This window comes from Eurosta solidaginis, chromosome 5 (assembly GCF_040869045.1).
Source record: "Eurosta solidaginis isolate ZX-2024a chromosome 5, ASM4086904v1, whole genome shotgun sequence".
In the NCBI taxonomy this organism is placed as follows: Eukaryota; Metazoa; Arthropoda; class Insecta; order Diptera; family Tephritidae; genus Eurosta; species Eurosta solidaginis.
The window spans coordinates 221409666-221435373 of record NC_090323.1 but is presented as its reverse complement, the minus strand read 5'-3'; positions in this window follow the sequence as shown (position 1 = coordinate 221435373).

Below are 25708 nucleotides of genomic sequence, written 5' to 3'. Positions count from 1 at the left end.
ACAGTTTAGTGATACGAACTTAGCAGAAGGGCAAATAAGAGGATTTGCAGCAAATTCGTTACAATATTATTATTGAAAATATAATGGTGATAAGTTAACATTCTTATTCTCATTTATTTGCTTATATCTACAGTAGATAATACGATGTTGAAAACTTGCCCAAATGTGAAATGCCTTAAAGAAACCAAAAAAGTTAGATGACTTAAGAAAAATAATATTGTTATCGAAGCTCCTGAAAAGTATGCAGCATTGTGTGATATTCATCTATATCATTAATGTCAGTTTGTGTGATAATTTAAAGTTTCAAATCTGTTATACGCAGAGATTCACTTAACATTTTTATTATTGTACAGCAGCGAGCACAACAATAGCAGCGGCAGTTATTTTACAATTTTGTCAGTTAAATTCTTCTTTTTATACTTAGCTGAGCAGAGCTCACAGAGTATATTAATTTCGTTCGCAAAACGGTAATCCGTAACGGCATAAACTAATCGTGATAGATATAGACTTCTATATATCAAAACGATCTGGGCGAAAATAGAAATTCATTTAGCCATGTCCTTCCGTCCGTCCGTAAACACGATAACTTGAGTAAATTTTGAGCAATCTTGATGAAATTTGGTAAGTAAGTTCCTGGACACTAATCACAGATCGCTATCCAACATGAACGAAATCGGACTACAATCGCGCCCACTTTTTCGATATCGAAAATTTCGAAAAACCGAAAAAGTGCGATAATTCGTTACCAAAGGCGGATAAAGCGATAAAACTTGGTCGGTGGGTTGACCTTATAATGCAGAATAGAAAATTAGTAACATTTTGAACAATGGGCGTGGCACCGCCCACTTTTAAAAGAAGGTTATTTAAAAGTTTTGCAATCTGTAATTTGGCAGCTGAGTATGTACTGTTCCGTTACAACCGAACTTATCCTTCCTTACATGTTTTTTTTTTTTTTTTCTTTTTTTCATTATTTTCGTCACTTTGTTAACCTTCGCTTGTGACAAAATGACATTACGCGTTGACAAATAAAAAAATGTCAAAATGATTGTAATTTATATATGTTTAAATCTATTTTCTAAGTGTTGCGAAGTAAAAAGTTTGCTCATCAGCATGTAAGTATGGTATAAAGCTACGTATGTACATATTGTTACTGCGATGGAACACAGAAGTGGGGATAGTGGGACGGAATCGGAATTTGCAAATTTGTGTCCGCTACACATTTCCGCGACAGCTAAACATACATTCATGCATACATTCATATTACATATACATATGTGTATACTAAAGATGTGTATGTATGTGCACATGTATACGGGTATAGAACACACCTGCAATGCGCAAATAAAGAACGTCAATGTACGAGCAAAAAGATAAAAACAAAAAAAAAATATACAAGTTGAATTTGCGTAAATTTGAATGAATGAATTATCAGAATGCCTTATTATTATACCTGACAGTGGGGTTGTAGGGGGTTTACATAAAATCCCAGGCGGAAAATTTGTTGTTGTTGTTGTCGTTGTAAGGATAAAAAGACGCTCCGCAGATTTTGGGAAGTGCTATCGACTTTTGTGATTCTTTAGCGAATAAATATCCGGTATGTTCCGGTAACAAGCACCATTAAGGTGCAAGCCCGAACAACCCGGGAATGAGTTATTATCTCCACATTGAATCTACTAAGCCTTTCCGCCCCCCTCTAATTTCATGAAGAACTTGGGATCGCCAGTGTCTCGGCTGCAACAGAAAGAGGATTCGCTACGGGTGGGTGAGGTTGAAAATTGGCTTGGAGGAGCTGTAAGTTACGTCAGAAATCCCTTGAAAGGATTGCTTTATACAACCACTTGAATCATTTGGGTATTTTATATACCATGAGCATACCTGCCGCGGCTATATTTTGAGCTCCCTAGCCTGGTATTATTAAATTTTATTTATATTTTTTGAGTTTAGAGAAATCTTAATTTTGACCCATGAGCGACACCGATTATTCGTCTCGGTCCAAAACGTGTATAATAGTATGGGCAGGGAAAATTGTTTATTTGATTTTTAACCACCATGCTAAGAAATAAATAGTAATATTTAGGGGTTAAATGAAATATAATTCTATATAGAATGTGACCCCGTCCGTGCAGCCGTCAGCGGTTATTTGGACGCTAACAAAAGCTGGAACCGCGCCCATCCATATATATATAAATCGAGTAGATTCCAGCCCCAGCAGCATCAGTGCTGCCTCAAGTTGCAGTTTGTGTGGATAACCAATCTGATCGAAACTGACCACAAGAAATACATCAATGATGTCGCTACAGATACAGATTCCCTGGTTTTCAGTGAGTTGTGTACCGACGTATATAATAGATAAAAGTTGATCAGAAAACAGTACCCAAAGCCGTCATTGGGCAGGCACAACAAGTTCCGTTGACACTAATATCTATATTGAATGCAGTTTTAACGAAGAGCTTCCCATCATACTTTAGAGCCATACGTCAATAATCGGTGCATGGCTGCCCCATACGACTATGACAGCATCTTTGACCTGACGCGTATGTAGCAAATAATGCTTTCTGTATCCGCTTCTCAATTCGCTCTTGCCAGTTCTGTTTATAACCGATTGGATACGTTGCACTACTTCAAATCAAATATGGTTTGTTGTTCGTTTTGAATAGTAGCAAACTCGTATTATTCAAATTATGCTTCAGCCTATCCGCTAAGTTTTGCTAATCTTCCTTAAATGTTATCTCTCTGCGTACGCTAGAATATTTACAATAAAACTTTGGAGATCGGCTAGGACATCATATATTGTAAAGAGCCGCAGCAGAGATGAGAGCACACTACCCTGTTGTGTGCATCTACATATCTACTTATCAACCTTAGCTCGCCCTAGAAAAACGATTAAGAAGAGAGTATCCATAGTTTTGTACCGGGGCTGATAAGATTGCCTCGGCTTCATCGTTGTGTGTTCTCTAAGGGGAGTCTGAGGAAACTTGCATTTCCAAAAGAGAGATAAGTGTGTTAGAGGAGTTGGTTCCACATTGCAATTGAAAAGGCGGTTGTCGTCAGATGAGGACACGTTATGGTGGACTCTGCGTAAGTAGGAGTTGAACCTAATCGGCCCGAGTGACGCGCGTGTCGCTGGGGATGTCGCTTTCCTCAACTACCAGCTAAGGGTATTTTCTTTAAGAGTGCGGTTAACCGGAAAATTCCCGGCATAGTAGTTCAACGCCTTTTTTTTTTGATGTTTGCGACGGCCTTGTCAAGTGCTTTCAAAGGGCTGAGCTCTTACGCGCCAGCTTTCTTCATGAGTGACAGTTCTGAGCGCGGTGTTTAGACAGGCTTATACAATCTAAATTTCCGTTAGTCCCACAGACTGAGAGATTTAACTTGACTTGAGAAATCTCTATAACGGTTATGATATAACCGGGTAAAAACAAGTAAAAGTAAGTAGAAAAAGTATAATCAAAGCTCAGTTGCTAAGTCTATGCCACGTAAGACATAAGATCGACTGTATTTTTTGCATGACCATTTTCAATTTGAAAGCATTTTTAAATATTGTCGCATAAATATATTTGTATACATGTATGTAGAAATATAAATGTGTGGAAGTGTACCTTTTTTATTATTCTTTTGCTTGTCGCCAAAGCTCCATAAGCTACGTAACCTTAATAATACTTGAAAAGTGTTGCATTCTAACAAAATGTATGATATTTGAGAATGTCTCAAGTGTGGATTCGTTGAAAGCTACGTCTATGATTTATCCAACCATCAACAATAAGTGAGTGCTTCTCATTCAGTTATCCTCCACCTGCACCTGCATTTATATTGTTTTAAATTTCATTTGAAGTATTTTGTGTGAAATTTTATACACCGTCTTTTCTCAGCAAAATGGAATATACATTTTTCGAACAATATGTCGTTAGTATATAACAGATGTTCAACTACTATTCTAATCCAAACGCTATAGATAGCTTAAAAGTTTAGATAATAAGGTCGTAGCCCAAACATGTTTGAAAGGATGTATTTCAACGAAAGCATAAATAATATCGTATCTGGAGAAGCCTGCTAAATAGGGTTTAACTGCAGAGATAAATTATTTGTAAGAATGGATATGATTAAGTAAGGTTTAACTGGCTGTTCTGCGAGAGACTCGTAAAGACCGATCAAGTTCACAATGTCAACAAAAGTTTGTTTAATGATCAAAATGGAAAAACCCTTTCAAAACCCAGGACTCATGTTATGAAATAACTCCGTATTCTCAGCAAACGCTAGAAGCTTTCTAGAATATATCTGACTTGATCGTGTGCCCCTCTATCTTTCTTTTCAATAATAATAGAAACTTTGTTATTCTAAGGTTGTAAGACCCACACATGATTCTCGACACCTTACAGCCCTGACCTTAGATCCACATCTCCTCACTTGGTCGATCTTGTGCAACACTCTTACTTACTTACGTAATTGGCGCTTAACCGTTTCAAAATTTATGGCCGTCCAACAAAGCGCTCTAGTCTCTTATACATATATTGCCTTCTCTCAATCTCGCCCAATCTGATTGGGAAGTCATTGGACCAGGCTTCGAGGGACGTGTCATTTTCAGCTAGTCCTTCCGCTGTTTCATTTCCATCTATCCCCATATGTCCTGGGAGCCAGCAAAGATATGTGTCTCCATTCCCCGATTATTGTACTCAGCTGAGAAGAGCTCACAGAGTATATTAACTTTGTTCGAATAATGGTAATCCGTAACGGCATAAACTAATCGAGATAGATATAGATTCTATATATCAAAATGATCGGAGCGAAAAAAGAAATTCATTCAGCCGTGTCCGTCAGTCCTTCTGTCCGTCCGTCCGTAAACACGATAACTTGATTAAATTTTGAGGTATCTTGATGAAATTTGGTTGGTAGGTTCCTGGGCGCTCATTTCAGATCGCTATTTAAAATGAACGAAAATTTCGAAAAACCGAAAAAGTGTGATAATTCATTACCAAAGACGGATAAAGCGATGAAACTTGGTAGGTGCGTTGAGCTTATGACGCAAAATAGAAAATTAGTAAAATTTTGAACAATGGGCGTAGCACCGCCCACTTTTAAAAGAAGGTAATTTAAAAGTTTTGCAAGCTGTAATTTGGCAGTCGTTGAAGATATCATGATGAAATTTGGAAGGAACGTTACTCCTATTACTATATGTGAGTTAATAAAAATTAGCAAAAGAGGATGACGAACACGCCACTTTTTTTAAGTCAAATTTTAACAAAAAATTTAATACTTTTACAGTATAAAAGTAAATTATGTCAACATCCAACTCCAGTAATGCTATGGTGCAACAAAATACAAAAATAAAAGAAGATTTCAAAATGGGCGTGGCTCCGCCCTTTTTCATTTAATTTGTCTAGGATACTTTTAATGCCATAAGTCGAACAAAAATTTGGTAGGGGCATAGATTCTATGACGATAACTGTTTTCTGTGAAAATGGGCGAAATCGGTTGAAGCCACGCCCAGTTTTTATACACAGTCGACCGTCTGTCCTTCCGCTCGGCCGTTAACGTGACAACTTGAGCAAAAATTGATATATCTTTACTAAACATAGTTCACGTACTTATCTGAACTCAGTTTATCTCGGTATAACAAATGGCCGAAATCCGACTATGACCACGCCCACTTTTTCGATATCGAAAATTACGAAAAATGAAAAAATGCCATAATTCTATACCAAATATGAACAAGAAAGGAAGGCTAAGTTCGGGTGTAACCGAAAATTACACACTCAGCTCAAAGCTTTGGAGACAAAATAAGGGAAAATCACCATTTAGTAAAATGAACCTAGGGTAACCCGGGAATGTGTTTGTATGACATGTGTATCAAATGAAAAGTGTTAATGATTATTTAAAACGTAGTGGGCCTTAGTTCTATAGGTGGACGCCTTTTCGAGATATCGCAATAAGGGTGAACCAGGGGTGACTCTGGAATGTGTTTGTACGGCATGGGTATCAAATTAAAAGTATTATTGAGGGACTTAAAAGGGAATAGCCCTTAGTTGTATATGTGAAGGCGTTTTCGAGATATGGACTAAAATGTGGACCAGCGTCACCCAGAAATTAATTTGTTGGGTACCGCTAATTAATTTATATATGTAATATCACGAACAGTATTACTGCCAAGATCCCAAGGGTTTTGATTTCGCCCTGCAGAACTTTTTCATTTTCTTCTACTTAATATGGTAGGTGTCACACGCATTTTACAAAGTTTTTTCTAAAGTTATATTTTGCGTCAATAAATCAGTCCAATTACCATGTTTCATCTCTTTTTTAATATATGGTTCAGAATTATGTAATTTTTTTCATTTTTCGTAATTTTCGATATCGGAAAATTGGGCGTGGTCATAGTCGGATTTCGGCCATATTTTATACCAAGATAAAGTGACTTCAGATAAGTACGTGAACTAAGTTCAATTAAGTTATATCGTTTTTTGCGCAAGTTATCGTGTTAACGGCCGAGTGGATGGACAAACGGCTGACGTGTATAAGTATTCTAGACGAATTAAATGAAAAAGGGTTGAGTTACTCCCATTTTGAAATTTTCTTTTATCTTTGTATTTGGTTGCATCATATCATTACTGGAGTCGAATGCTGACATAACTTACTTTTATACTGTAAAAATATTAAATTATTTGTTAAAATTTGACTTTTGGTCGTGTTCGTCATCCTATTTCGCTAATTTTTATTTAGCGCACATATAGTAATAGGAGTAACGTGCTACCAAATTTCATCATGATATCTTCAACGACTGCCAAATTACAGCTTGTAAAACTTTTATATTACCTTCTTTTAAAAGTGGGCGTTGCGACGCCCGTTGTACAAAATTTTCTAATTCTCTATTTTTCGTCATAAGGTCAACGCACCTACCAAGTTTCATCGCTTTATCCGTCTTTGGTAATGAATTATCACACTTTTTCGGTATTTCGAAATTTTCGATATCAAAAAGTGGGCGTGGTTGTAGTCCGATTTCGTTCATATTAAATACTGATCTGAGATGAGCGGCCAGGAATCTACGTACAAAATTCCATCAATATACCTCAAAATGTACTCAAGTTATAGTGTTTACAGACGCACGGACGGACATGGCTAAACTAATTTCTTTTTTCACCCAGATCATTTTGATATATAGAATTCTATATCTATCTCTATTAGTTTATGCCTTTACGGATTACCGTTATGCGAACAAAGTTAATATACTCTGTGAGCTCTGCTCAGCTGAGTATAAATTAAAAAGAGATGAAACATGGTAATTGGATTGGTTTATTGACGCAAAATATAACTTTAGAAAAAACTTTGTAAAATGGGTGTGACACGTACCATATTAAGTAGAAGAAAATGGAAAAATTCTGCAGGGCGAAATCAAAAGCCCTTGGAATATTGGCAGGAATACTGTTCGTGATATTACATATATAAATAAATTAGCGGTACCCAACAAATGAGAATCTGGTCACCCTGGTCCACATTTTGGTCGATATCTTGAAAACGCCTTCATATATAAATCTAATTATAATACCTTTAATTTGATACCCATATCGTACAAACACATTCTAGAGTCACCCCTGTTCCACCTTTATGGCCATATCCCAAAATGGCGTCCACCTATACAACTATTGCCCACTCCCTTTTAAAATACTCTTTAATACCTTCCATTTGAAACCCATGTCATACAAATACATTCCAGGGTTACCCTAGGTTCATTTTCCTAAATGATGATTTTCTCTTGTTTTGTCTCCAAAGCTCTCAGCTGAGTATGTAATGTTCGGTTACACCCGAACTTAGCTTTCCTTACTTGTTTTTTTTTTTTTTGTGATTGACTATCAATATAAAAGTTGATGTAGCTAAAATATTTTCTTCCAGCGTTTCTAATGCTTTATTGAGGGCTTCTACATCTGCAAGAAAACCACTACAGTAATCTGGTAGCTTGTGGGATATGTTTATACCCCAATTAGCTCGATGCACCGCAGGCCTCTTAATACTTCGGAACTGTTGATGTACACACATACCTCGTCTGCCTCTTTGGCACTCTTGTGTTAACCATCCACCTCTATTGTGGCTCTAAGGGCCACATATAATCGCAAGTAAGAAATAAGGTATTTTGTTCGTCCTGTTATAGATAACGATATACTAGCAGGGCCGCATAGTCTGCGCTCAAGCTTATCCAATACACTGAGCCTAGTTGCAGTTTTTAGATAATGCTATATTCTTCGACAGAACGTCTACAAGTTAAATGCGCATAGCAGCATACTGTGCAGCCGTCGAGATTGTTTTTAGGGCTTCCTAATTATCGACATTTATAATTTGCATACCCCCTTTAATTTCTTGTTGTTGATTTTTTTGTGTGGCTATCCATTAAACAAGGATTCCATAGTATAGGTTCGGATTTACAATGGATATGAATATGCGAGCAATAAAGGGCAATATGCCCTACGTACACCCCAGCATTCTTTTACATGTATTAATTGCTGTCGGGGTGTTCTTCATTCTTTCCTCCACGTTGAGCTTCAGTGACAAATGTCTGTCTATATGACTTATTTTCTTTTGTTGATTTTTCCAAAGGGTGGATAAATTATGTATATTGAAACGATTTTCCGTCATCCGTTGTCAAATTTGGTTTCGAGACAAACCGGTTTCGGCGTTGCGCTATCTTGAGAACGAAAATCTACACTGATGATGGCACAACGCCGAAATCGGTTTGTCTCGAAACCAAATTTGAAAAGGGATGACGGAAAATCGTTCCAATATGCATCGGTCTATATGGATTGCTATATATTTTGTGAAAGGTGTCTTCTGCAGACAAATTCCGTCTTCCCCGCGTTGCAAATCAACGCTCTATAAGATGCTCGGGCATTTACATCCTAAAAACCCGATCCATCAAAGAACTAATTTTCGGAAGGCACTTTCCATTTATGGTAACTGCAATTTCATCTGCGTACACCGTAAGCACCACTTGACCAGTAGTTTGATGCGTCCATAGTAGAGGTGATAAAACCCCGCCCTGCTGCAACCTTGTCGCGGGCTGATTGCGACAAAAGTTCTCTGGTCTGCCATTTCTTTTTCTATGCGCTCCACGCACTGATAGAGCAAATTTTATTTGTATTGTTTCAACCTCCTTTACCTATTTTCCTATGCTCCCCGCAGAGAGTGAACCCTAAAGGCAGCTAATGGTTTTTCTATTGTGCCGGTAATTAGGCAACATTGACGTGAGTGTGTTCGTGTGCTTTACACAACTGTCGCTGTTCACCACCCCATCACCAGTAAAAGGAAGAGTAGAGAAAAGTGATGGCAATATGTGTGTGCGGTTGTGTATCATTGGACGGGGCGACCGAGAGTACCGCGGATGGCAGTTCGACGCAGGCATGCTTAACGAACGAAACGATATCATTTCGTTACGATAATCAACGTTAATAAACGAAACGAAGTGACTTCGTTTCGTTTATTAACGTTAAGATCGTCAAATTAACGTTAATTTGGCGTTCTTAACGTTAATAAACGAAACGAAATGACTTCGTTTCGTTTATTAACGTTGATTATCGTAACGAAATGATATCGTTTCGTTCGTTAAGCATGCCTGGTTCGACGTGACCGTGTGATCACCCACACACACGCCTGTGATCGCGAAATATTCTGATAGGGATGTCATTGTCTTCTCCTGGTTGCGGCGCATTGCAGTGTCCGCTAAGTGATGACAATATGTGTGTGCGGTTGTGTATCATTGGACGGGGCGACCGAGAGTACTGCGGATGGCGCTTCGGCGCGAGCGGGTGATCACCCACATATACGCCTGTTATGTATTTTGGCAGGAATCTGTGCTGGCGCGCAGCCTTCAGCCAGGTTTGCAGGTGCGCGTCAGATTTATTCTGTCTGTGAAGGCGTGAACATCGTTCTCAGTGAAAGCAAGTCGTGCAAGAAAATGATTAGTTAAAGAAAAAAATTTTGTGGTTTAGAAAAAAATAGTTAAAAGTAAATTTGCGATTTTTCTATCAGTTGCAGTACGGGAGTTTTGTTTGTGTAGCGAGAAAAGGGATAAATCGTTTGTGTTTCCCAGCAGGAAAATGGTGTTATTAAATTTTGGTGGTGGTGTCGTGGTGGACACCGCAGAAGGAGCCCTAAGCCGGAACACACTCCGGCAAGATAAGTATCGTGTGTTTGTTGTTGGTTGTTTTCTGCCTTTTGTTTCTCTCCCCACGTCATCCCATCCCTTTTATCGTCCCGCACCCAGAGCCCAGTCACTTGTTGTTGTCCCTGACAGCTCAGGGACAGTGCGAGTGGGTTCGTAACCTTTTGGTTTGACCTCACCTCGGGTGCACCACAAAAAGATTTGTTTATTATAGATTTGTTGGTTGGTGTTGTGAGTAGTTGTGATTACCTTTTTTTATATTTTCCGTTGTGTAGAAAGTATCCCATCCCCAAACTCCTTCTTTTGGGGGCAGTTGATAACCTCACCGTCTTAACTGGGTTAGCCGGCTACTTTTGTGTGTTTATATTGTCATCAATTAGTGTTGTTATCTTATTTAGTTGCGGGATTAGGGTTTCGGGATTAGTGGTCCTTAAGGGTTAGTTAAGATGGTGACATCCTAATCGAATTTAAAAACCATATCTCATCCCCAAAGGGAGGCTTTGTAATGATAAACCTTCAGGTTTAAGAAAAGTAGTTGCACTGCTAAGCTTCATATGTTGTTTTATCGTTGAAAGAATGTTTCGTGACGACAACGCTTGGTAAGTACTGCAGGAAAACTTGATTTTGGTCCTTTGAAGTACAATGGTCTCGAAAACCAGACGCCCGATTGAACTGGCGGATCAATAAAGACATTACATAGACTGAATATGTTCATTTGGTGTTGACAGGATTTGTTTGTATAGCGCGTGCCACGAACACAGAACGTTCTGAATCGGTTCTTCCTGCAGCTCGCACATTCCTCATCTGCTGTTACTGACGAGGTTTTACTTATAAAAATGTGACACCAGAGGGCACTGTTTAGTAAGTATGCCCATTTTGTCTACAGAGATAAGAGCCGCTTTAAAAGTTTTAACACAGGATTTATATTCAGCATACCATAATCTTTGAGAAAAGTATTGGCTCAGTTCTGAGTCTAAAATGCGTCGTCGTTCTGGAGCATAATTTGCAAACAGAGACAGCAAGCACCAACTGCAATTTCTTAACATGGCGATACAAACACTATATATGTACATAAGTATCCTTTCAAAAGAAAAAGTATATCACTACTTCATTCTCATGCAAATATATTCAATGAGTATTAAAAATACTATTGTAAATGCATTGTATGTTTATTCTTACTTACATACAAGCATTACATGGCTACTTTAACCTTAGAACCGAGAGTTGGGCACTCAGTGCCCATATTGGGTTTTGATGTTGAATTACTGGGGACCGGGAAGTTCGATAAAATTTTTTTTTTTGACAGACTGATAAATTGTAGATTTGTTTATAGTTTTAAAATTTTAGGTGTAAAACTGTTAAAATAAAAAAAAGGACGTGTGGCACTCGGGGACTGCCGCGGTAAAGCTATTGCATATTATCAACTTATGCAATTATAATATTTATGCAAAATTTTGTTTTATTTGATATTAATTCAAGTTTTGTCTTTGATATTAATTCTAGTTAACCTTTTTAAGCGTGGTGACCGATAAGAAAACAAAGTTTTTACATTTATTGAATAAATGAGAAGCTAATATTTAACTTTCACTATAACTTTAACTTTAACCTTAACTTTAACTTTAACATTAACTTTAACTTTCACTTTAACTTTATTTTTAACTTTAACTTCCGCTTTAACTTTAACATTCAGTTTAACTTTAACTTTAACTTTAACTTCACCTTTAACTTTAACTTTAACTTTAATTTTAATTTAACTTTAACTTCAACTTTAACTTTAACTTTAACTTTAACTTTAACTTTAACTTTCACTTTAACTTTATTTTTAACTTTAACTTCCGCTTTAACTTTAACATTCAGTTTAACTTTAACTTTAACTTTAACTTCACCTTTAACTTTAACTTTAACTTTAATTTTAATTTAACTTTAACTTTAACTTCAACTTTAACTTTAACTTTAACTTTAACTTTAACTTTAACTTTAACTTTAACTTTAACTTTCACTTTAACTTTATTTTTAACTTTAACTTCCGCTTTAACTTTAACATTCAGTTTAACTTTAACTTTAACTTTAACTTCACCTTTAACTTTAACTTTAACTTTAATTTTAATTTAACTTTAACTTCAACTTTAACTTTAACTTTAACTTTAACTTTAACTTTCACTTTAACTTTAACATTAACATTAACTTTAACTTTAAATTTCGCTTTAACTTTAATATTCACTTTAACTTTAACTTTAACTTTATGATCCGGAGTGGGCGTGAGCTTAGCACCTGCTAACAAGCCAACCTAATATAAACGCACGCAAGTAATTTTCTGTCAAAAATGTCTCATGCATATACAACTTGTATGAGTGCAACTCAAATTGAATTTGCTGCGTGAAAACCTAACTCGATTTCCAATTTTTGTTCTGCGTGACATTTAGATTTGACGTTTCCACAAATGCTTTACATTGTGCAACGCATGATTATTTGGGTAAGGGCAAAAAACGCCGGTTGTTTGCGTGCGCTAAAAAACGCAGTGCGGTTTTATTAGGTTGGCTTGTAAGCGACCATATATGTATACGATAGCACAATGGCTACTTCGTGAATATCAACGACAGCTCTTTTAATTCGATTTCGATGGTCGTACAGTGAGGAAGTGTCGCACGCTCGCTTAAAACAGAGTACCAAAGAGTGCGTTTGACACGTGTTCACCGTTCAAGCATTGAAATCAAACTAAATAAATAATTGATTTTGCTTTCGTTCTCGCTACGCGTTCGTGTTTACTAACACGTTCTCAATATGGTAACCGTGTAAATGTAGTGGTGCCCACCGCTGTTATCATAAACAGTAGATCCAATTTTATGTATTTGGCCTGTTGCTAACACCGAAACTTTACGAATCTTTTCGAATCTTTTCGAGCCTTTTCGGATCTTTTTTGACAAATATCCGTGACGGTTTTTTTTTGATTTAGTCGCCAAGCCCGCGATAAAATCTATGCAATAGCTTAAAAAAAAGTAACGGCATTTCATATGGTTGATTCTCTGTACGTGAATTGTATGGAAACATATAAATTTCTAACGGATTTTGGATGATATTTTGCATTTTTATCAGTTCCGCCTAAAAGTTTCAAGTGAACATATTCATCTCATATTTTATAAAATGTTTGTTTGAAACGAGTGAGCAATTAGCAGTTTATTTGGCAAACCTACGCCGTGAATTGACTGAAGAAGAAAAGGAAATTCTTTGCAAATTATTTCAATGCTCGCGAAAATGATGATGATGATGGTGGAAAGGACCCTACATTTGAAGGCGATGATGAACCAATACTCAGCGACCGGTCTGACTTTGGAGACGAAAATGCACCGCTCATTCCAGACCCACGTTTTGAAGAATATGACCACCGCTGAAGAATATGGATCCCGCTGAAAACGTATTTTTTTAAATTTACCTATTGGGAGAAACCGTGGAGAAAAATATTGTGGCCAAGGAAGGAACGACCGAGCTGTATGGTGGTCAATGCCAAGTCAAACTGAAGAACGGCGAACAGAACTGGCACTGGAAATGCGCAGACAATCAACGTCCAAATGCACGAAAAGATTTGAGTCAAAAAGAGACGCATTCATACGTGTTTTCCCAGTGTCTCTTGTTGAAGGTATTGCTTTTGATACGAATAGCAAAGCTAAAAGAGTAATTGAAGCCAATATGCGTAAAGCAGTTCCAAAAAAATTAAGATATTGGCAGGACACGAATGTTGATGAAATATATGCTTTTATTGCAATAATTTTATACGCCGGTGCTGAAAAAGTAAACTTAGTTCAATCTAAAAATCCTTCTCACAAAATGAACATGCCCTTTTATAGAGCAGTGATGTCATTGTATCGGTTTGAGCAATTGTGCCGCTTTTTTTTTTACACTTTGACGATTCCAGGACGCTGAGAGATTATGGCACGATAAGTTAGCGGCAATTCGTTATGTGTGGGCATTATTCTTGGAGAATTTGACGATGCCCTACATTCCATGTAAAGAATTGACAATTGATGAGCAGTTACTTTCAACAAGAAACCGATGCAGTTTGCGCCAATATATTCCATCTAAGCCTGGAAAATATGGCATACAAATATTATGGCTTGTTGACGCAAAAACCAATTATCCCGTTTCAGGTGAGGTATATTTGCGTTCACAGCCTAATGAACAGAGGTCTACTGGCATCGCGCGCAATCTCGTAATGCGACTCTGTAATCGCTATTTGGATAAGGGTGTGAATATCACGATGGACAACTTTTACACAAGCTACGATTTGGCAGAGGAATTGCTTGCACTGAATACGACCTTGGTGGGCACAATAAGAGGAAATAAGCCCCAATTGCCAAAGTTTTTACATCCATAAGTCTGAAAAGCGCCAAATATTGTTGAAATACTTGGAAATGGAGCTATCAGAGAAACAATTGCACAATCGATGCAAAACAAAAATTGATTCTACAACTAAAATTGCAATGGATGATAGATTTTAAAATAGTTCCTTCAGTACCGAGATCGCATCCAACAGTACAGGTAAGTTTTCCTAACTTATATAATTTCAAAACAATTTCATTATTTTCCTTTCCCAGGTAAACACTTTAAAACGACGGTGCGAAACCTGCAGAACTGCTAAAGTCGACAACAAAACAACGGCAGTTTGCGACCATTGTCTTACTCCGACCTGCACCAAACACTATATAAGGACTTGCGAAAAGTGCTACTTCGAAAAATACGACGCGGCTACGGGCTCAGATATTGGTGAAGACGAGGAAATATTCGCTTTTTCATAAAAAAACCTCTTAAAAAGCTTAAATTTTCATACAAAATACACTCCTGGGCACTGAGTGCCCAAGTCACGAGATTAGGTTGTTTGGCCATGTCACGGTTCTAAGGTTAACAGTTTGTCTAGCACGTTTGAAAATCGCTTTTCGCCTTGCTTAACAGAGATCACCAGTACAACATTTGCCATCAGCGAGTCGAGCACGTCTGGCAAAGTGAGTGCATGAACATTTTATGAATTATGTAGTGGGTAGATCTACACATTTGTATATCTCCTTTGTATGTATATTTATGTATGTATGTATATATGTATTTATTCATAATACCTTTCTAATATAATGGTTTATGTTGGTTTTTAGCAATTCAGCCTGCCAGGCGTTGCCATACCATAAATCGCAATTTAATTGAAATTTAGAGCAGCTTTGTGCAACAAGATTATATATTCTTTGCTTTAACATACTAACCATCCAACATCTGTTCACTTGTGCATGAGTTTGCGATTATTCAATGGAAACAAAATTAATGTACATGTATCTACGTTTGGAACATACAATTGAACATATTCTATGTTTATGCAATATTTTCTACATTGTGGGTGTTCTACACAGATTATGGAGCTTTTTCGCCTGCAACGCTGTCATGTTTGATTGTTTTTTAATAAATATAATACATGTTTAGTGAATAATAAGTAAATGGTGAATATTTTAAACTCATACAACCAAGTACAAAGAGATCAGTTGATTTTTTTAATTTTTAAATTTCGTCTCGGTCTGCGTTGTACGTTGTTTACAGATGTTGAAGCTTATGTTATTGTAAATTTATTAGAAAATATTACAAGACCTTTGAAAATCGTAGTAGAAGCATCATATGTAGCGTCAACTTCAGTTTGTGTAATCTGTTTTACCAGCAGCCACACTTATCGACTTCACACCTTCGGTATAGAGCAAAACGTTTGCAGACAATCATTTCCCAAAAGATGGTAAAGCCTCTATCTTCGTCGCTCTCTATAAGCGTCGAAACTAAAGCGTTAGCACCCCGATGTCTCCGCAATATGGAAGGTGGTTAACAGATATTACCCAAAAATAGCGCCATCAATAACTACCATTGCTATGAATTGTGATCAAAATTAACCTAGAACCTTTCTACGGCTTCTAGATCTGACAGTTGCCTAACTCCTAAAAGATGGAGTCTTCGCCTGGCAAGGGCAGTGCATGAGCCCAAGACGTACTCGATCGTTTGCTCCTCCAAACCGCACTTTCTACATCTGCTATCACTGACCGAGCCTAATATAAAGGCATGAGACGCCAAAAGGCAATGCTAAAAATAGCTTAAACTGCAGTCAGGCCAATTTTTATATGGACAGTCAAGCAACATTTAAGCAGGAGTAGCGTGGACCCAAGCGCGGAGCTGCAAAGTGTAGGAGATCATGTGTAGGTCTTAAAACCTTGTATTAACAAAGTTGTTCGTATCATTAAAAAGAGAGGACTGTAGGCTTGAGACGGGTACTTTGCTAGATACAATTTAAACGTTCCAGATATGTGTATATTTTGGCTATGCAAGTATCAAGAACTTAATAAAAGATGGCCATCTTAACAGATTAATAGCTGCTGGGCTTTCCAATTTCCATAGAAAACTGTAGTATTTACTTTAATTAAAAAAGTAGATTTCTGGTAAGAATGCATAAGCTATAACAGGATCTTTATGATTAGGCTCCTGTTGATCTGACACACTTTTCGAACGCAGCTCATATCCTGAAAAAAGATAAGCTCAATGTACATGAGTGAAGTATAGTTCGGCCTCAAAAGTATTTCGATGTTGCAGTATTATTTTTCTTTCGTGGTTGTTGATGATGATGCAATTTTCTTGAACTAAAATGAAGTTTAAATATCTTTGGTATTATATACTAATATATTTTTACAAAAAAAACAGTTCTAAGAGTGTAGACTTTCTTTTGCAAGACTTCCAGCATTAACAATATTCATTGAATACCCGTGATGCCGATTTAATTGCTACAGATACTTGCTTATGAAACTTGATTTTTCCAATAAACTCCAATTTTCTTTAGTTTTAACAATGTTGGAAGCTTGTCAAGTATCAATAATGTGACTTAAGCGGTCCAGGAGATATTTGATATGGATAGAAAAATTTGTACCCTAATTTTTCATATGCCAAACCCCCTGTTTTCCAGGAGAACCCATTATGCATTAAAGAATTCGATTTCCAACAAGTAAGTGTATATTTCAAGCAAATGGGTCAAAACATGCTTTCTAAAAGAAATATTTATATGTATAAAGATTCAACAGAGAAGCCTATGTGTACATACGTGGCTTATACTTAATTTTTTTTATGAGTAACTCATTCATGTGATTATTCGAATAATCTAAAATAGTATACTATTCGAATAGTAAAATTCGATTACTTAACATATCTTAAATCCAAAAATCGAAATCGAATATCTAAAGAGCAATTGCGTTACTTAAAAAAATTAGGGTGACACATTGTCAATTCTTTTCAAGTATTCAAACAAACCTTTTGTAGACAGCTGAAATTCAAAATGAATTATGAACGAACCACTAGCTGTTTAAAGAATCCCTAGCTATGAATGAGCTTAAGAAGTATCTCTTTTTTAAACGGTTTTATTTAGCTTGACTTGATAGGCTGGCTCGCTGGCACGAATTTTGTAATTTAAATTGAAGTAACTTCCCGATAAGCTACAAGCTTGAAACTTGGAATATAGTTCAGAACCTAATGACAATTCAATAATAAGACAAAGATTCCGATAGGGGCGCATGGATCGATACGAAAAAATCGTATTTGTTGATTTAGTTCATATTTGGAACACATTATACAAAGATGAATAGAAAGCGACCTATGAAAAAAATCGGCGCTAGTTGGCGCAAGGATCGAGATATTAAAAAAAATCGTATTTGTGGTCCAATTTAGCTCATATTTGGAACACATAGTACATACATGATTAGAAAACGGCCTGTGAGAAATATTGCGGCTAGGTGGCACAAGGATCGAGATGTCAAAAAAAAAAAAAAAAAAAATAGTATTTGTGGTTCGATTTGGTCCATGTTTGGAAAACATAATACATACATGAACAGAAAGCGACCTATGATGTCTGATTTGGCTCATATTTGGAACAAATATTACATACGGTCCGGTAGAATTGACATCAAAATATTTTCGAGTTCGAAGAGGGATAAGTATACGTGGCGCAGAGTCGAGTAAAGTCTTTGGAAGGATTGTGTATTGATGACTTAGATTGAAGCAAATTGTCAGGAAAGAGTCCTTGTAATATTGAGTTAATAAATGAACTAAATAGAATGAGAAATAACAGGCAATTATATAAAGACTAAAAACTTGAAAAAAATAATAATAAAAAAAAACAAAATTTTTAGTTAAACGGTTTTATTGAAAACAATACTTAAGTGAAGTAGTAATAATACTAAAACCATAAAATAATTAGGTAGGTACTAAGTACTAGTCATCACACTCCTCATCAATCTAGGGCCTTGATCAGACAATTAAATAAAATTGTTGACCAATTTAAAGGCATGTGACGCAAGAAGGCAGTGTCCAGTCAGAATACCCGTCATGAGCCTACAGTCCTCTCTTTTTAATGATAGAAGCAACTGTGTTAGTCTAAAGTTGTAAGACCTACACATAATCTTTTTAACACTTTACAGCCCCGCGCTTGAACCCACGCCTTTTCTGCTTGGTCGATCATGTGCACCTCTCGCCTTCGCTTAATCTCGCCCAATCTAATTGGGACGTCTACGGAGCAAGCTTCAAGGGATGCGCCCTTTTTAGCTAATTCGTCCGCTTTTTCATTCCCATCTATTCCCATATGCCCTGGGACCCAACATTGATGTATGCTTCTCCCTGTCCCGATTCTCTCCAGAGACTGCTTACACTCTAACACGCATTTAGATGCTGTGCTATGCGAGATTATTGCCTTAATTGCTGTTTGACTGTCAATATAAAAGTTAACACGGTTGCAGCTTAAGCTATTCTCTTCCAGGGTTTCTACTGCTTTGGTTACGGCTAATATTTCCGCTTGGAAAACGCTACAGTAATCCGGCAGCCTGTAGGATCTGCTTAATTCCGGATCAGCGCAGTATACCGCAGACCCTACTCCTTCCACTATTTTGGAACCATCGGTGTACACATGTATCGCCTCGTCCGCCATTTGCGCACCCTTGCGCCAACCGTCCACCTCTATTGTGGCCTTAAGATCTCCCTCAAAGTGCAGGTAGGGAATCATGTAGTCTGTTCGTCTTGTGACTGAGGACGCTATACTACTATGGCCATATGGTCGGCGCTCAAGCTGCCCCGAAGCATCGAGCCTGGTTGCGGTCGTTAACGCTTTGTTCTTTGCTACCAGGTCTACAGGTGGAATGTGCAGAATGGCATACAGTGCAGCCGTCGGGTTGTTTTCAGGGCTCCCGTATTGCAAAGCATCGATAGTCTGCATACCCCTTCTAATTTTTGAGGTATGTTGTTTTTTGTGTGGCTTTCCACCAAACAAGAACTCCATAGTATAGAATAGGGCTTACAATCGCTGTAAAAACCCAATGAGAAAGAGAGGGCGATAGGCCCCACGTACACCCCAGCATTCTTTTATATGCATAGAGTGCCGTTGAGGCCTTCTTGATCCTCTCCTCCACGTTGAGCTTCCATGACAGCTTACTGTCTAGGATTATTCCTAGATATTTTGTGCAAGGTTTCTCCTGTAAGGTCACCGCTCCTAACTTAGGCCTGGTCCAATTTGGGACCTTGTACCTCTTTGTAAACAAGACCATATCCGTCTTCTCAGCATTGACTTTCAGCCCGACATTAGATGCCCAGGTATGAATATCCCGAAGCGCCCGATCCATCAAAGAACTAATCGTTGGAAGGCATTTTCCACTTATGACAATTGCAACGTCATCTGCGTAAGCCGTAAGTTTTACGGGTCCCTCATCGAATTGCCTGAGCAGTTGGTTGATGACCAGTGTCCACAGCAGAGGTGATAGCACCCCTCCCTCCGGCGTGCCCCTGTCCACTGATTTCGTGGCCTCGTACAATCCCCATTGTGATGTAATCTTCTGCACGTAGCTAAAAATTGATTATATTCCTAAACCAATGTTATATTCTTATCACTTGGAAAATCCTATTTCATCTTAAACAAACGCATCAAACCGATAACAAATTTTCTGCGCTGAATTGACAAGAATTGAATCAAGGAGTAAACGAAAATCTCTTTAAATCCTTGTCAGCAGAAATAAACAAGCTTCTTATTAAAAGCAATTATTTACAATGCAAATGGTAAATGACAACTTAATGATAATGAAATGGAACGAGATAAAGTGTATACGAAGTAAATGTAATGTTGTCTATCAATTTGATATTAGCGTAATTGCATATGTCACATTTGATATTGAAAGCATATCAACAACTTTATAACGTTCGACTCGTTCACGAAATGTGCAAAACAAATACATTTTAACCTAAACACTGGTTTGGGTGAATTCAATAAACATTTTGTCGAATGTGCAAAGAAGTAGATTTAAGAGGATATTTAATTGACAGGATGTGCTTTATTTTGTGAACGCGACAAATGATGTTCTTATTGACAAGGTTAATCGGAGCAAATAATTTGTTGGCAATGTTTTGTTCCTTTAGTAAATACGATTACTTAATGTCTTTATAACACTCCAACACAAATTATTAAAAGTTTTTGGTAAAAATTTTTATTCGGCGATTTTTTAATGACTGTTCTTCTCGTTTAAGCTAGTCGAGGCAATAATTCTGGGTAGAGATTATTAAATATCCATTAAATAAAAAATAAGAGGAGCAATATACTTCTGTTAATTGATTACACTAAAGAAATTTAAAGCGTTTTCAACCTGGTCCTTCCAATGGGGTGGGAGCCGCCCTCTTCCTCTACTTCTATAGGTGGGTTCTAATAAAAATACTTTCCTAACCGGAGCGTGATCCTTAATTCGCATAACATAACCAAGCGAACCAAGCCGCTGCATTTAAATTCCCTGGACTATGTTGATGTCTGCGTAAAGCACGTACAGGTCATTATTAAATCCTCTTCGGTACTCGCTGAACAACTTGTCTCTCGAACACTTCCAGAGTCGCATCATCTGATGTTGTTATGTTCCATGCTTCTGCACCATAAAGTAGGACGGGTACGATAGGTGACTTATAGAGCGTGATTTTCTTTTCCCGTGAGAGAATTTTACTTTTCAATTGCGTACCAAGTCCAAAGTAGAGCTTATTGGCTAACGTGATTCTTCGCTGGATTTAAGAGATATTGTTGTTGTTTGTTAATGCTGGTTCCCAGATAAACGAAGTATTTTACTATTTTGAACTCATGGCTGGCAACAGTGGCGTGGTTGCCAAGGCACAATTGTGTTAACACTCTGCTGACAGCAGGTACTTTTTTGTCCCCATTCACCATGAAACATATCTTTAACTATTGTTTTTCGAGTTTGGAGTAAGCAGAACTTATGGGACGGATGTTCAAGCCGATGGTATCAATGTCATCAGCATACGCTAATAATTGTACGCTTTTATAGAATTTATTTTATAGCGATTAAGTTCTGCTGCTTGTAAAATTGCTCCAGTAGCAAATTAAAGATATCACCCTGTCTGAAACATCGTTTAGTTTCGAACGACTCGAAGAGGTCCTTCCCAATTCTGACTGAGCTGATGGTTTTGGCCAACGTAATTTTCACAGACGTATAAGTCCTGCAGGAAAATTAAATTCAAGAAATGTGGCAAATAGGTGGATCATTTTCGTGCTGTCGAAGGCTGCTGTAAAATCGACGCAAATATGATGTTTTTCAGCTCTTTTTTTGTGAACCTTTTTCAAGATTCGGCACATTTTTAAAATCTGGTCGATGGTAAATTTACCAGGCCTGAAGTCGCACTGATATCATAGATCATCGGAATCGGGTTCAGCTTCCCTGTACTGCAGATCACTATTCCATATTTAGGAGAGCAGAGAAGTTTTCCCTTCATAATCAATGTTGACTCTGGACATCGGTTACAAGATCATCGTTTTCGCACTTACAGGAGTTTGCCCGGACTGTGACCGAATTTTTTGGTTAAATTTTCGGGTTTTATATCTGGTGGCCAACAGTTCAAGCTCCTTGCAGTCACGCCTTCCTGTGTCTGCTTTTTTCTTCCTGAAAAGGCGTCTCGCTTTTGTTTTCATATCACGATAGCAGCGTTCGCCCACACTTATTGTTGTGCTCGCTTTTAACGTAGCCCTGTAGTCAGCATTTTTTCTTCCGGTTGCAACGTGGCATTCTTCACCGTACCAGTTGTATATTCCATGGTCGCCGGTAACCAATTTTTTTCTAGAATGCATTACGAAGTGCCTTAGACTGCTGTACTGCTTCTGCATCCCTTCGGGTGGACTTGTACTTTCAGCGAGCAGGTGTGAGAGGCGAGTTGCGAAATCATTAGCAGTCAGTTGCGAGTACAGCCTTTCGAAGTCTAGCTTTCCTTAAATTTATAATTCGGTTATTATCCATAGCGTACAATAATCGTCCACTTATTGGTTTGTAATCGGCTTGCTATTGCCGTGTCATCGGCGTTTTTTAGTTTCTTTTCCTGTCATAGAACGGCTACACATTTATCATTGATTTTATGTTAAAGTTTTATCATGATCATAGCAAGCCAATCACAAACTAGTAACACTTAGATGAGAAATTATTATTATTAAAATTTATAACTTTTCTATAACCTGTTGACAACAAGTTGGCAACTCACGGATAACAAATCTATAAGATTCACAAAAAAGATTTTGTATTCCTTTTTATAAAAGCCGCTTTTTTTGCTAGCTAGTGAAAAAAAAAACGCTAGGTAGATTAGGATTTTCATACAAAGCCACAATGCAAAGTAAGCTTGTTGAGCTGAGTAACCGGTTTGAGATGGAATCGCTTAAGCAACAGTTGCCCGAAAATAGGGCACTATTGTGAACGAGCGAATGAATGCCAACATGGCGGTAGGGTGACATACATACAAACACACATACTCCATTTTTTTCTTTTTGTTATTCTCTGGATTATTTTCAAAAACGTAGTGCACCAGAAGCAGAAATTTCAAAGCACCTAAAAAAGTACCACTTAGCTGATTTTATTCCAGCATCTATATGGTTTCCCCGAGATTAAATTGTTTAGTTAGAAAAAGCTACTAATATATCGATAACGTATTGATAAGTAGTTGATAGGATTTTAAAGGAAATCGATAATTGCTAGCAATCCGATAACAAATCGATTGATAATATATCGATAATTTTTCTATGATAAATCCAAAAGCAAACAGATAACTCACCCACAAAAAATCGATTTATTCAAATTCCTGCAGTCAAACTAACAAGTTCAATACCAGAAAAATGCAAATTTGCCAAAAATCGCAACTAGTTCATATTAGCAATTGTTATTTGGTATTCTTACCACGGCGATATCCTACAATACTGTAGGGAAAATCGAGAGTTCAAAACTGATGCACTTCTAGTGCATTCATAACAACAACTAGTTCGTTCTCTATCTCTTTACATGTTTCATTTGGGGAAATAAACATGGCGATGTCCAAGTTGGTGGTAAATATCCTTGTTACCTTTTCTGCAGCTCCGAACAAGATGCAAATTTCAACTTTGGAACTAGTTCTTTAATTGGTACTTTTTCGATTGTTTCCAACTAGTTAAAAATTCGTTAGTATAGATCTTTTCTGTTTATTGGTACTATTTACAGTTTAGATCTAGTTCTTTCGTTGGTTTTATTTCTTTTGTTCTGAACCGGACAGAAATTCTAAATGTTGCTTCTAATACGATATTATCCCCTTTTTTGATAATTGGAAGTATGGGAAAGAAGGCATAATCAAAGTCGAAGCTCCTTAAAGTTGTTGTTGTTTTTGTAGACAGCATATATATCAAATATATGTTAATTATTAAAAATGAAACACCAAACTGTAAATTCTTGAACTATAGACAATCTAGTTACTATTGAACTAGTACTTATTTGGTACTTTAAATGTAGTTCTGAACTAAAAATTTTTATCACTAGTTACTGACTTCCCTACAGGTGAAATATCAATTGCCAGTTTCTCCATCAGCATCATAACTGTTAACAAACTAGTCATTATATACACCATAATCGTACCAGATGCCATACTGGTCAGTACATGTATCAGGGTCATAGCAATCAGCACACTAGTCAGCCTTTGCGCCAGTATTATACTAGTTGGCATACTCGTTTTTTTATACACCAATATCATAGTTATCAACATACAATTTAGTTTATGCAATAGTATATTGAGAAAAGCGTGCAGCGGCCTCAACCTAGCGAAGGTATATGCCGACTCAGTGTGGATAAGGATTTGGGCCTCTTCAATTTAATCGAGATCAACTGGCTGAGTTGGTAGGTGCCGTATCTTACCATCGTGCTTACGAAGATGTTTACTTATCGCTCTAAGAAGCGGAGAAGATCAAGCAGTTGCTTGCTGGAATGCCCCGCTTTGCGACAATTCAGCAAAAATTGTATATTCGGAACTTCATTATGCTTCTGACATAGGTGCGGTTATATGTATATCTCTCAACTTAAAAATCAATGCTAAATACGATTCACCCACTTCAATAACATCCAAGAGTTTTCAACTGAATGAAAGTTTTAATGATTCTCATGTCAGTTGGTGACATTAAGTTTGTTAAATTTATTTGGTAAATTCAGCTCATCATATCAAAGTCAATAATTGTAACTCAATTTAATTTCAAATTCAGGGCTCCTCTTCCTTTTGTATTTTGCCACAGATATCATCATCTCACAAATATGCTTTGATAGAACCATTAACTGGTAAAGAGAGTTACCGTCAACTTAACTTTCGGCTGGTTTTTAAAAGTACTTAAAAATAAAAATCAGCGAAAATAAAAATGGTTGTTAACTTTCTAAAATATGTATGTACATAGCTACTTGAATCATTAAATTAATGCGAATACAGCCATTAGCGCTTGGTACATACGCACGACACTTTCAAAAATACAAAAACATTTGAGACATTTTGTCAATTTATCTTAAAGTATTTGCGACGTCCATCATTCTTGTCCTGTTTGATTTATGTTTCAATACATCAAAGTAAATTTAGGCTATGAAGGAAATGATCAATAATGAATGATATTGATCTGCTGCTAGACGAGTAAATTTCCACGAATCACTAATTGCTTATGTGACAAAAAAATATGTTACTCATACGCCGTGGCAGTAGATTGATTGACATACACCCTGCTGTCAAACCAACAAGCTGTATACTAGAAGAATACTAGTTTGCAAAAAATTTTAACTAGTATGAGTTCTATAATTTTTCCATATTAGCAACTGGTATTTTTAACACGGCGATGTCCTATTAAATATCAATTGATAGTCTATGCATCACCATCATACAAATTGACAAACTAGTCATTATATACACAAACGTCGTGCCAGATGCCATACTAGCCTTTGCGCCAGCATTATACCAGATGGCATACTAGTTATTATATACATCTATATCATACCAATTGCCATACAAGTTAACAGCAACATACCAGTACTATTTAGTCTATGCATAATTGTAACACCAATTGACATACTAGTCGATATTTGCATTAGCATCCTACTAGTTAATATACTAGTCCTAGTCGGATTGACAAATTACTTGAAAATTTATAAATTAGCTCAATTTAATTTTATTCCTTATATTTCATATATATCTCATAACTGTAAACGAGCAATTCTTGTATATTCGAATATC